The 14,051-nt window shown below is 37.9% G+C and overlaps 1 long non-coding RNA gene across 1 annotated transcript; it reads right to left on the bottom strand.

The window, feature by feature from the left end:
- Positions 1 to 2,143: 2,143 nt before the first annotated feature.
- Positions 2,144 to 12,782, bottom strand: LOC104238845 (uncharacterized). Its single transcript, XR_011403654.1, has 2 exons — positions 12,142 to 12,782; positions 2,144 to 2,439 (listed from the first exon to the last, which is right to left on the bottom strand). It is a non-coding gene; the product is annotated as an uncharacterized lncRNA (long non-coding RNA).
- Positions 12,783 to 14,051: the final 1,269 nt, after the last annotated feature.

Genomic DNA, 14,051 nt, shown 5'->3' on the forward strand with positions numbered 1-14,051 from the left:
CTATGATGTGCCCCGAGGCATTAGATCAATATGTGCACCTTTGAGAATAATCAAAATTCTTTGGAAGGGGGTTCAGAATTTTTATCTAAATCGGCTTCAACATGTCCAATTGCCTTAACCTTTGGAACAAACTGGTATATGATTCTCCAATATGAGTGAAAGTCTTTTCCTTTTATTGTTGCCTTTTTATTTTGTACTCCGGCCTCAGTTGAAACCTCTTGCGGGTAGGTGGTTGATATGCTTGTAGAAGTGATGCAGGCCATTGCGGGTCTTGTGGATGTGGAGCATATGGCGGTGCATTGTGGATAGAGTACTAGGTAGGTGAAGTATGACTTTGGGGATTTTTTGGAGAGAAGTAGCATTGGGGAGGGTTATCTGGAGTACGGGGATATTCATGGGGCCGATGTTGAGGCTGAAAGCATTGAGCAGGAACGCCCACAGGATCTTATCGTTGGTGGGGCTCAACAACATCTTTTCTATTTCTCTTTCTCCCCCCCCCCAAACTTACTGAGATGTTATGAATGTCTTTTTTATTATCTTTCAATGCAGAATAGCCCATGATTTTGCCTGACTTGATTCCTTCTTCTACCATCTCCCCCATTTTTACCACATAATTGAAAGGTTTACCTAAAACTGGGATCAAATGATTGAAGTAGGTGGGTCCCTGAGCTTGTAGGAAAAGTTCAACCATTTTTTCTTTATCAATCGGGGAACTGACTCGAGCAGCTTGTTCCCTCCATCTGAGCCCAATCTCCCTAAAACTTTCCTCGGGCTTCTTTTCCATCTTAGATAGGGAGGAGCGGTCTAGGAAGTCTATATTGTACTAAAGTGTTGAACAAAATCTTGAGCGATGTCATCCCATGCATACAACTTACTGACATTTTGATGAGTATACCATTCCAAGGCTGCCCCACTCAAGCTCTCACTGAGATACGCCATTAGTAACTCATCTTTCCTGCCAACACTTCTCATTTCACTGCAATAAGCCCTCAGATGGGCTACTGGATCTCCACGCCCGTCATACAAGTTAAACTTTGGGATTTTAAACTCCGGGGGCAGATGAATATCAAGAAACATACACAAGTCATTGTAAGACATATAATCTGATTTCCCATCCCTTGCATGTTCTTTAAGAATTGTTCTATACCTTTCAGCTTTCTAGATATCTCATCTAGCTCTTCTTTCCTTGTGAACTTTTCATTTTCAACATGAGGTTCATTCAGAGAGCTATGATTGTATGAGTCCGGGACCTAGTGAGCCAACTCTGGAGGGTAGTATTGGGCATTATGAGGTTTGAACTGGTGCTAACTGTTGGACCTGGGGAGAGGTTGTTGAGAAGTTGTGATGGTAGGAATAGTGGATATGACAGGAGGGATATTTTTGGGAAATGTAGTTGGAGGATGAACAATGGAGCTACTAGGGAAGTTGGGAGAGCCATGATAAGCGAGAAAATCAGGAGAATATGGAGGATCATTTGACAATATGACTGGAGCTTGGGTAAGGGTAGCATCTAGGAAGCTAGTGGTGGCGGGGGTGGTGCCTTTATAGTTATCCAAGCCTGATATATGTTCGCAATGTATTGTCTTAACTTCCTTACCTCGTCAACCAATCCATTATCTTGTTCAACCAATTGTTTTTGGGCACCAGTATCAACCAACTCAATTCTGTTGTTGTCTACCATTGCTTTTCGACTTTATGTTGTACGGAAGAGTTACTAGTTTAAGAACCACAAACCAACCACCCTTCTGCTATAATGAAGATAACAAAGAGGAACAAAATAAAGTTATCATATTAGCATTAAGGCATTTAACAGCAAATAGTATCGTAATATATGTAATGCACCTAATCACAATTATCCGTTCTAAAATGAGTTTGAGGGTACGAAGGTCATATTGGCATTATCCCAAGTTCATTCTTCTTGCCCCTTTTTCTCTTCATTTTTTGTCTTGAGCTCTTTGGTTTGCTCTTTTTCTTTCTGATTATCACTCTTTTCTTTCCTCTCATTTCTCACATCCCATAACTTCGTCTTTCTTTTTTTAATTTAAAAAATGATCCGATTGAAACCTATGTAGGTTGCCTAAGTATCATGTTCCACATGAATCAGACCAAGCGTAGTTCTGGAATAGTAATGGACAAAATAAACTAAAAACAAAATCTTTTGGATTTTTCATTTATAACTTTTTTTTTCGAATACAGAATCAGAAATAAGATAACAAAAGACTCGAGAAACTCAGTTAGACTATGATTGATTCTGACACCACCTAAAGATTCGGTACTGCTGGATAGGGCTAGAAAGTAAAAGACAACATAAAAAAACAGACTCAAAACATAATAAAAGTCTCCTTAAGCAGCTCCTAAATGCAGCTCCTGAATGCAGCAGTCCTACTGGATGGTCCTGGGGTGTCGGTCATGCTTGAGCTCTGATAAATGGATCCATATCTGAATGATAAAAATAAGACTAAATAGAGTTAATGACACATGCAAGTTATAATTGAGGCTATTTTTGCAAAACGACCTACGTGGCCAAGAGATGGCTAAAAGTGCAAATTCAACAAGATTGACCTCTAAGACATGAAAAATGCCTCACTAAGGCTTATATGGCTTAGAACTCCCAATAATAATTATCCTCGGAATTACTTTGTAGAAATGACCCATTTTGCAAAACACAATCGGTATGGCCAAACGCGGCTAGAGATGCAAATTCAACAAGGACGGACCTTAAAGTAATATGACACCTAGTTTTAGATTCAAGACTCTCCAAACACGGCTCAACAAACCACTCTGCAATAATAGCCTTATTTTACAAAAAGGGCGATGGGGCCAAAAGTGGCTAGGCATGCAAGATGTGGCTGCGACCCCCGAAGCCAAGAACTTAAGACTCACTAGGAAGACCGGACCCTATGTGAGTTGCCGATGTATCCTGCCCCGAAAGACGAGAATCAGGTATGCGTAGTTCGGGAGGATTGGATATGGGCAAGAATTAAAAAAAGCAACTGATTTGGAGAAAATATATTTTTGGTCTCTTTTCTTTTGAAAAATGATGGGAAAATGCAAAATCTTTTTGGATTTTTAATTTTCATTTTTTTGGTCTTTTTCTTGAAAAAATTGTGTAAGAAAAATATAATTGTGAGTGTGGACATACTTCCTAAACAATGCAGGTATATCAATAAAAGGGATCACATTACATCAGGCAGTGATCAAGTGTTGGACTGCCGGAGTAATTCATCGACTGCAACATATAATGCAAGCATTGCCAGCCATAATTATTTGGGAACTTCAGAAAAGAAGAAACAGTTACAAGCATGTCGATACAGTCACTTTAAATAGAGCTATTTACCAGATTTCATGGACTCCTCAATCAACTTATCAAGTATAGGAAACCTGCCCTTCAGCAAGTCCATCACAAATGGCCTAATCAGATTGAATTGCTGGAGAAATATACTCCCAAGTTGCAGATTACTAAGGTTATATGGGAGTATCCAAGTCTAGGTTGGGTGAAGGTCAACACAGATGGAGCCTCTAGGGGCAATCCTGGTAGAAGTGCTATTGGTTTTGTACTTAGGAATAAGGAAGGAAATGTGCTATATGCATATGGCAAGGAAGTCCAAGAGGGAACAAATACAGAAGCAGAGGCAAGGGCAATACTGGAGGCTATGAGGTATTGTGTGGAACATGACTACATTCTAATTGAGTTACGCACAGATTCAATGTTGATCAAAAATACTGTGAATGGAGAGTGGTGTGTCCCTTGGTGTGTGGATGAATATGTGGAGGAAATTAAGGAACTCATGGCTTGATGCAATGTAACTGTGGCTCATACACTAAGGGAGGGAAACAGTTTGGCTGACAACCTAGCTAACTATGCATTAGACGTAGGAGATATTGAGGCTCACTATTTTTGGGAGCTAGCTATTCAGGGGAGGAGGATAGTGAATAATGACAAACTACAATGCCCATATCTAAGAATAAAAGTGGCAAGAAATTAGGTGGAGAGGGAGTAACAAGGTGGAGTAGCATGGAGGAGGCAACTGGACTAGAACTTTGTGAAGGCCATACTCAAATCTTAGAGGAGGAAAGTATGATGGACTACTGCTTCTCCATTGAAAAATGGGTGATGAATCTGGGAATCAAAATGAGAAGAGAAAGTCAGTTGGAGTGCTATGATCTAATCCTTAGGGAGGAGGTCATAGTGCATTGTTTTTTGACAAACATTATGCTCTTTTTTGCAGGAAAAGTTACTGTCACCATGCCTCACCTAGTGGTTAAACTTCTATGGGTATTAGCACTATGTGCTCATTCCCAAGAAGGGAGATCACTGGTGAGCATAAGCATGGAATCTTGGAGGATCTCCAGTACACAAGGGGGTGAAACTGTTAAGTCGACCTACAGGATTATCATCAATACTTACTGCCCTTGTGTGTCAATTCATAAACGAAGTAGTACTGCCCTTGTGTGTCAATTCATAAACTTAGTACATAGTCGAAGGTACAGATAAAGGAAACAAAATACTGGAGATACAAGAGAAGGCTGCCTAGAATTTTCAGTATGGGACTCATGGAAGATATACCTCTTTGGCACCTAAATATGGGAACAACGAAGGTTTTGCACATCACATAGTGCATGTATGGACACTTTTGCAGAATTGTGGGCAATTGGGACATAATAGGATCATGGGGTGTATGGTGGATCAAAAATCCAATGCATCTCATTACTTCACCATTGCATACAGGAAGCCAGGCAAACATTCTTGTAGAACAACATTGGAAAACAAATGCTACCCTCAGAACATCAGAGGGTGAATGTTGGTCTGTTGGAGATCACACAAGGAAACACCGTGCACAAATCCTTATGGAGAAGGGCATGGGGATACTGTTTTTTATTAATATGGTGTTCTTTTTTGCAGGAATTGATATTGTGGTCATGCCCTCTTCCTTGAACAACTCCCAGTTGGTGGTATTAGTACTATGTACTCATTCCATTGGGAGGGAAGCAAGGATAGGCACAAGCATGGCTTTGAAGATTTTAAGGAAAATGCTAAGTAATTACGACATTATAGGGGAACTTTTGGAATGCCAGTCTTCATGCGCATTGTTCCAACATGTCAAGGAACATAATCAACTTAACAAACTAGTGCAGAATACAAGCTTCTAACCAAAGAAACAATGAAAAGTCACAAACACTGCCCAGATTTACAAGGTCGAGGCAGTGTATTTTAAGAGATCTCACAGGTCACGTGAGTTGGATAATAAGGAGCTGCTCTGCATCAACACCACTACTGATATACAAGGAAGAGGGGCTAAAAGAGGACTCACACACAAAGGCATCAGTTGTGCTGAATTACTGGACACAAGAGGACATGGTCACAACATTTCCAAGGTCGATATGGGCGAGACACTAGTTTTCAAAGGACTCTATGGGATACAAGAAATGGAAAACAAGGAAAGGATCATCAACAACAACACCTATGACACATAAGGAAGGAATGTTAGCAAAGGATTCACACATCAAGTCAAGGATCAATAGTGAAATCTGGGCGCAAAAAGGCACAGTCATCATGAAGATTCGATACTGGGCAGTTGAGAAAATGCTTCATTTGGCTACAGTATTGGATTGCTCAACTATTTGCACGTACTCAACACTTGGAAATGCACTCTTTCATGCAAGGGATATAATCATCTCAAGGGCCAGAATCATCAGGAAGAAGAACCATTATGGTAAATTCAGAATCATAATTGTGAATTGTGGCCATTTTTGTAATGTTATTTATTACTTTAGCCACTTTTTAGAACATAATGTGATATCAATTTTGAGTACTTTACTCAAAGTTGATAATAGGGATTATGTAATTTCACTAGGTATGCAGTTACATTACGTAGACTCATTAACATTGTGTTTTATTTTCTTTTATACATATAAAAACTAGCCCTAGGCACCTCGCCTATGGATTTGCTAAAAAAAATTGGGCCCTACTTGCTTCATTTTACACTTCACCCTCTTTTCTTTCTCATTTACCCTCAACCATCATTGGTCCGTCAAATGACCCCTTTTACGCTTGAAGAATGCAACATATAGCATACAGGGTACATCAAGATGGTCTTTTATTTTTGGGTACACTTGTTCTAGACAGACTCAACCCCTGTGTTGAGTCCCCAAAGTCAAATGCACGTGAAGCAAACAAACGTTCTATGTTATTATAGGTATAAAACCCTGGAGGTGTGTTCTAGACATGGCTTACCCAAACGAACAACTCGAGCCGAGCTGGGGGTAATGTACCGAGAGAACGAAAGTCTACCCGGCCTAGTTGCTGATCTAGCCTCGTTCTATTTGGTACGACCTCTAAAGGAAAAGCAAGCCACGCGTATGTGTGCACCATACTTTTAGAAGACTCAGAAGGAGGCGTAAGAAGACATTTAAATACAGTTCAAATAATATCAAAGCCGCAATTAGCACATTAGGCCCACAAGTAGGGCTGTGCATTTGGATCGGATATCCGAAATCCGATCCGACATACTCTATTTCGGATTTCGGATTTTCGGATTGGATACGGATTATGTTTTATAAAATTTCGGATTTTCGGATTGGCATGATTTTAATCCGATCCGATCCGAAATCCGAAATTATATGGGCCTATATATAAATAGTTAAATACTATACTACCCTAAAATTTTAGGGTTAAATAACTTAACCCGGTTAAGTTAGTATACTATACTAATAGTACTATACTACCCTAAATACTATTCCTATTTCCTACCCTAAATCTTCTTTTCCGCCTCTTTCACTTAGGAGTTAGGGCTGTTCCTTCGTTCACCACTGACCAGTGACCACGGTTCCGCGGCTTCCGCCTCTCTTCTTCAGAGTTCATAGTGACCACTGACCAGTCCACGGCTCCGCCTCTCTTCTTCAGAGTTCATACTGTTCCGCGGTTCCGCCTCTCTTCTTCAGAGTTCAGAGTTCAGTGATTCGCCTTAGCTTCGGCGGTTCCTCTCGGTCTCGAAGTCTCAACTATCAAGCCAGTGAAGTAGTGAACTCCAAGTTCTCTCGAAGTCCCAAGCCAGTAAAGTAATCTTCTTCTTCACTATTAGTTACTATTGTTTCATAGTTCATATTGTTTTTTCAATTTTTATGTATGTATCAATTTGTCTTTATGTTCTGTTTTTTATCTCTTTCATTTTCTATTCTGATTTATTACAACATCTATTTCTGATTTTATTTAGGTTTTTTTCTATTACAACATCTATTTCTGATTTTATTTAGGTTTTTTTGTTTGTTTTGGACCTTTGGTAGATGGAAAACGAAACAGAGACAGTGAATGAACTTCAAATTGTTGAAACAGTTGGTGAAAGTAATGCTTCAACTGATTCAGATTCAACAACCAATAACATTGAATCTGAACCTGGTTCGAAGAAAAGAAAAATGGTTAAAGAAAGATCAATGGCTTGGCGCTACTTCAACAAGTTCACTGATTCCGAGGGTGTGAAAAAAGCGAGGTGCAAGTTTTGTTCAGAAGAATATGTAGCTGATACTAAGCATAGCGGCACAAGCAATTTGTTATTGCATATTCCCAAATGTCCGACCAATCCCTACAAGGCAGAAGGTAGCCAGACAACATTAGGTTTTTAGCCGCAAGGTCTAACAGGTGATGTTTCAGTTATCCCTTGGAAATTTGATCAAGAGGCATGTAGGAGGGCTTTAGCTCGTATGATTATTAAAGATGAACTTCCTTTTATTTCTGTTGAAAAAGATGGATTTAGAGACTTTGTTAGAAGTCTTCAACCTTTATTTCATATTCCATCTCGTACTACTATGACTAGGGATTGTCTTGAGATTTACCATGAAGCTAGACTTGCTTTGAAGTCTATTCTTAAAGAATCAAAACAGAGAATATGTATTACTACTGACACATGGACTTCAATTCAAAGAATTAATTATATGTGTGTTACAGCCCATTACATTGACAATAATTGGAAATTACATAAAAGGATATTGAATTTTTGTCCAATTACTAGTCATAAAGGTCAAGATTTAGCTAGTGGTATTGCAAAGTGTTTACTTGAATGGGGAGTGGATAAAGTATTTACTGTGACAGTTGATAATGCGAGTTCTAATGATGTGATGGTTAGAGAGTTATCCAAGCAATTTACTAGATGGAACACTAACTTGATGGAAGGTAAGCATGTTCATGTGAGATGTATGGCTCACATCATCAATCTAGTTGTTCAAGATGGGTTGAGAGATGGGAGTGTGTCTGTTGAACGAATAAGACAAGCTGTTAGGTACATTAGACAATCTCCCGCAAGATGGAAAAAGTTTAAAGAATGTTGTGATCTTGATAGGATAACTTCTAAAAAATCATTGTGCTTGGATGTTCCTACTAGGTGGAACTCCACATATTTGATGTTGAAGGTTGCTACAGTTTATGAGGAAGCCTTTACAAAGTATTGTGATATTGATTATGGTTTGATGTCATGTATTTCTAACTGCATTTGTGAGGATGGACAACCTGCAGGTCCACTTTTAAGTAGTGATTGGGATAGTGTAAGACGTATTGTGAAGTTTCTGGAAATTTTTTATGAACTCACCTTGAAAGTATCAGGTACACTTTATATTACGTCTAATGTGCACTTTCTTGAAATATGTGTTGTTGATTCTTCTTTGAAAGAGTTGATGCAAAATGAAGATGCTTTCTTGAGAGAAATGGCAAAGAATATGAAAGAAAAATTTGACAAGTATTGGGGGGATCCACATAAGATGAACAAAATGATTTTTATCTCATGTGTGCTTGATCCACGCCATAAGTTTAATACTCTTTCATTTGCACTTGGTTCTATGTTTGGAGAAACAGTAGGTTTGAAAATACAAGAGGATGTGAAAACATACATGGATACTTTGTTTAATGTGTATGCAATGAAAAATGGTGGTTCTGGTTCATGTCCATCTTCTTCTTCTCCATCTTCTCCATCTTCTCCATCTTCTGGTCCATATTCTCCATCTTCTTCATCATTGCTCTCAAAATTCATGCTAGATTTAAAGAAGCATAAGAAATGTGACGGAGTTGATTCTAAAACGGAGTTAGATAAATATTTGGGTGAAGATGTTGAGGAAGACCATGAAAAGTTTAACATTCTGGGGTGGTGGAAGTTGAACTCACCTAGATTTCCCACTCTTGCTGAGATGGCACGTGATGTGCTAGCCATTCCGATTTCTAGTGTTGCCTCAGAATCAGCCTTTAGCACCGGCGGACGCATACTTGATCCATTTAGGAGTTCATTGACTCCTAGATTGGTTCAAGCTCTTGTGTGTGTCCAAGATTGGCTTCGTAATGAATCAACAACTTCGATTAAAATTGAAGAAGATTTAGATAATCTTGAACAACTTGAAGCTGGTAAGCCTATCTTATTACTTGTGTTTAATGTATACTTTATTTGTATGTTTATTAAGATTACTTCTAAACTAATTTCTTGTGTTACTATCTTATTATACAGAATTTATGAATACGGGAAGAGAGCCTTGCATTGTCGACATATAGTGATTTTCCATTTGTTGTACAAGGCTACAAGCTCAGGTATTTCATTATACACTTGCTCTGAAAATGCTCTTTGTATTGATTCATTATACACTTGCTCTCAGTCTCATGTATTTCATTATACAAGCTCTTTGTATTATACAGGTATTTCTGGACCATGAGCTATCTTTCTCTTTCTCTGAAAATGCTCTTTGTATTGTTTGAAATTGCAGATTTTTAACTTGTCTCACAGTCCTACTGAGAATCTGAGATTGAGAGCTACATTTGGCCTAGTTGTTGGTTTGTGTTGACTGTTGCTGCTTCCCATAACTTGGAACTCTTTTGTTATGTGTAATATGTTAAAGAACTGTTGGGACTTTAGTAGTTTGGTTTGTTTTATTTTGCTATGAAAATTTGGTTTGAAAGACAATTGATTGTGTTTTGTTTTGGGCTCTTCAGTTTGGTTTACTGTCCAGTTGTGTAAATTTCAGATTGTTGTTTTGTTTTGTTAAGTTCGAACATTGTTACTAGGACTGTGCATTTTTGAACTCAGTTGCATTATTAATTTTTATGAGTACTTAGTTCAGTCAGTTGTGTACTGTAAAGTGTAAATTGAACATTCAGTAATCAGTACTGTAAATTGAACATTCAGTTTAAATCATTTTGTACTGTAAATTGAACATTCAGTTCAGTTAATTGTGTACTCAGTTACATGTAACAATGTTAAGTACTTAATTTCGAAGTTTACAGTTAAAACAAGTATTTGAAAAGTGATTGCTCAATTTGTATTTGGAAAGTAATTCCCAACATTTGTTTATATACTTCGAACAAGTTCTGAAAATTAACAATCCGATCCGACAATCCGAAAATTTATCCGATCCAAAGTTTCAAATCCGATCCGATCCAATGTTAATTCGGATCGGATTCGGATTGCCCTTTTCAGAATCCGAAATCCGAAATCCGAATCCGAAATATGCTAAATCCGATCCGATCCAATCCGTGCACAGCCCTACCCACAAGCACAGTAATATAACCAAACAATAAAGCCAAGTACAGATTATATTACAAGCTCGAATTTTGAACCCTAAACCAGAAGTTCTGGGTTCTAGTCCCCAGCAGAGTCGTCAGAGCTGTCACACCTCCTTTTTCCGAAGAAATAGGGAGTTTTTTCAATTAAAGTAACGTTGTTCGAAATGAGATTATTTATTTAATTCAGAATCGCCACTTAGGATAATTTATGGTGTCCCAAGTCACCAATTTATTTTAAATCCCAAATCGAGAAAATTTGACTCTGTTTAAAAGTCCGCAAAACCAGAAGACCGGGTAAGGAATTCTGTTAACTCGAGAGAAGGTGTGAGGTAATCCCGAGTTTCGTGATTTTAGCACGGTTGCTTTTAATCTTACCTGGCTTAATTAAATTGATTAATTACTTATATTTAGAACCTATGTGTATTTTACCTTTTACCTTTTACCGCTTTTAATTACTTGGTTATTTGTGATTATGGAATTATCTTGAAATGAGTCACACGTACATGTACTCGTTTTGTTTAGTATGTCAAAGTTGTGTCACGCGTACGTGTGCACAACTAATAACAATTTATCATTGTTAAGATTGTTTGGCCAAAGTCACGCGAATGTGTACCTTGGTTTTAAGTTTAAAAATTGTAACTATGTCACGCGAACGTGTACATAATCACGATCATTTATTTATTAATACTCACCTAAAGCATACTAGCGATTATTCATGATTTGTTTCTTTCCTAAGTTAGAGATTAAAAAATGCCAGCATTTAAATAAAAGCCCAAGGTTCGTGAAGCTTATTCCGGTCCAAATCTTTTAACAACTAGCCTACACATTTCTTTCCAAGAGTTCAATTTGTTGTTTTCCTTTTTGGATCTAATAAATAAAATAATATTTTTTTCTATTTCTACATATGACAAGTTGTTTGGACTAGTCACTGTCTTTGGTGCTTTGTGTGATATTGAAAATTCCATTCTATTATGACCACTGCCACATTGTTGCATTTAGCATGTTAATTGTATTTTGGTTCCTGATCTCTTGATAAGTTTATGACAGTGGATTACGTTATGCGAATACCACCATTCAGCCGGAAATGTTGCTTTGTAACCAAGTTTCCTATTGTGATGTCGTGATTGTTCATAAAACTTATCCATAAACTATAATAAACTTATCCATAAAACTCTTAAACACATTCATGGTAAAACATGGTAGGGATAATTCGAACGAAACAGTGTGAATATTAGTTCCTAGTTAATAACATCTCAATTCATACATTATATTAAACAACAGATTTACTCAAAGCCTCTGGGGGTTTACAATAACGAATTACACGGATTATAATTTGACGGTGAGGTTCTTCAAACACCCAATATCACTCACAGAATCAACTGAAGAACACACACATTTTTATATTCTCACGGATAAGCTTCACTTCCCCAAATTATGACTAGTCACGAAATCACAATTAGTGTAAGCATGATGGGTCAAATTTAAATCAATTGAATATCCTATTAGGTGTAGATATACCCAAACAATAACAGAAATAATAGATTCACAACCTGTCAAGCAATTCAAATCATTGGTTAAAAAAGGTAAATGACAAATTTGTAGGTGTGTACCTAATGCCTTGAGTTCATTTGAGCAATAATCAGCAACAAATAGCAAAATTTCAGCCAATTCCTCTTGAACTTTTATTCAAAAATAAGCCTTTGTATACAACCTAAAGCAAAATCTAACAACGAACTTGAACCAAAACGGAAATCTGCTCACGCGAGGAACTCGAACGGAGAAGGAACTTCAACTCGAATACATTTTCAATCAAACTCCATATGTAAATCAAAATCTGAATTGAAAGAATCAACAAAAATACATTTTTTGTATTTTTTTTTTCGAATTTGACGCCAAGAACTGAAGATTTTTTTTGGTTTGTATTTTCGGAAAAAAAAAAAAGAACCAATATGGAAGAATGAGAAGAACCTTATCTCACACCTTTTCTCTCAAGGTTCCCTCTCTGATTTTTCGTTCAACTCCCCTAACCTTATTTGCTGTTTCCCCCTTTTTTTTACCTCATTCTATATATGTGTGTGTATTTAGGCTGCTAGGTGTTGGAGAGTATGGATGATTTTTGGAATTGGAGGCGGCAGATTTTAGCTCTTTGAAGCTAGGAGGTGTGTCGGAAATTTGGAGGAGTTGAGTCTTTGAAGGAGGTAGCCAATTTCCTTCTCTATTCGTTCTTCTTTTTTTAGTGTGTGTGTTCGTTCTCAAGTGCACTGATTAGGTTAATTTTAGGTCTTTTTAGATTAAGGGAGGAGTGGGCTCACAAGACAAAATCTGAAATTGGGCAAATATTTTGGACTCTTCAATTCTAAAAGTCCATAAATTAACCAACTAAAACTTCTTCCCTTTAAATAAATTATAATTAATTCCAATTAACTAAAGTAAGACTGTATCATTATATGAAACTATTTTTATTTTGTATTTTCGTTTTTATGTTTAAAAATTAAAATTGAAGATAAAATATACTAAAATTCTGTAAAATCAAATGGATACTAAAAATACTACGATTACTAAAAATAACTCTTAAAAATTTGTGCGGGTCAAAAATTATGTTCTCGCAGTTATTCTAAGCCCGGTCGCTTAAGAACTCCCTGAGATGGCCGTTTTTCAACAATGTCGCCACATCCACGCATAGATGACAACAATCCCCAGTACGATGGTTGTTGGTCCCATGATACTCACACCATATATTATGATCCCGCTGACTGGAATCGGATCTCATCGGCCTCGGGAACCGTGCTTCTTTAGTGTTCCTCATCGCTGATACCAGTTACACTATGCTGACATTGAAGTTATAGTCAGACAATCTGGATAGGTGGAATCCCGAGAGCCCGATACTTTGTCCTGCAACGATCTGTTATTCCATCTACGATCAGCTCTCCTATCGGTAGCGAACCTATTCGCTGACTAGAAACCTCTGTCGGGTCCTTCAACCCTTTCGTAGGGAAAAAACTAAACCCTAGAAGGCCGTCGATATGCGTCGAAATAATTCTTCAACTTTTCCTTATTCTTCTCTCGGTCCCGACCCTTAGTTGATGCCGGGAAACTAAGTTGGTCATCCTCTATTCTTATCTTTGATTCATAGCAGAATTTCTTTTAGTTTTCGAAAAGTGTCAGAACTCCTCGGATTCAACCCTTTACTAAATGCCTCGGCCGCCCATTCATCTGGCATGGCAAGTAGAAGCATCATTTCCTTCTGAAATCTGGCCACGAACTTCCGCAGTAATACGGACTCTCCTTGCGCAATTCTGAATATGTCAGCCTTTTGTCCTGCACTTTTCTGGCCCCAACATGGGCCTTGATAAAAGAATCTGCGAGTATCTCGAAGGAATTTATCGAGTGCTCGGGTAAAAGTGAATACCATGTCAGGTCCCCTTTCATGAGGGTCTCCCCGAACTTCTTCAGCAAGACTGACTCAATCTAGTGCGGAGCTAAGTCGTTCCCCTTCACCGCCGTTGTATAGGTAGTGATG

This window comes from Nicotiana sylvestris, chromosome 11 (assembly GCF_000393655.2).
Source record: "Nicotiana sylvestris chromosome 11, ASM39365v2, whole genome shotgun sequence".
Lineage (NCBI taxonomy): Eukaryota > Viridiplantae > Streptophyta > Magnoliopsida > Solanales > Solanaceae > Nicotiana > Nicotiana sylvestris.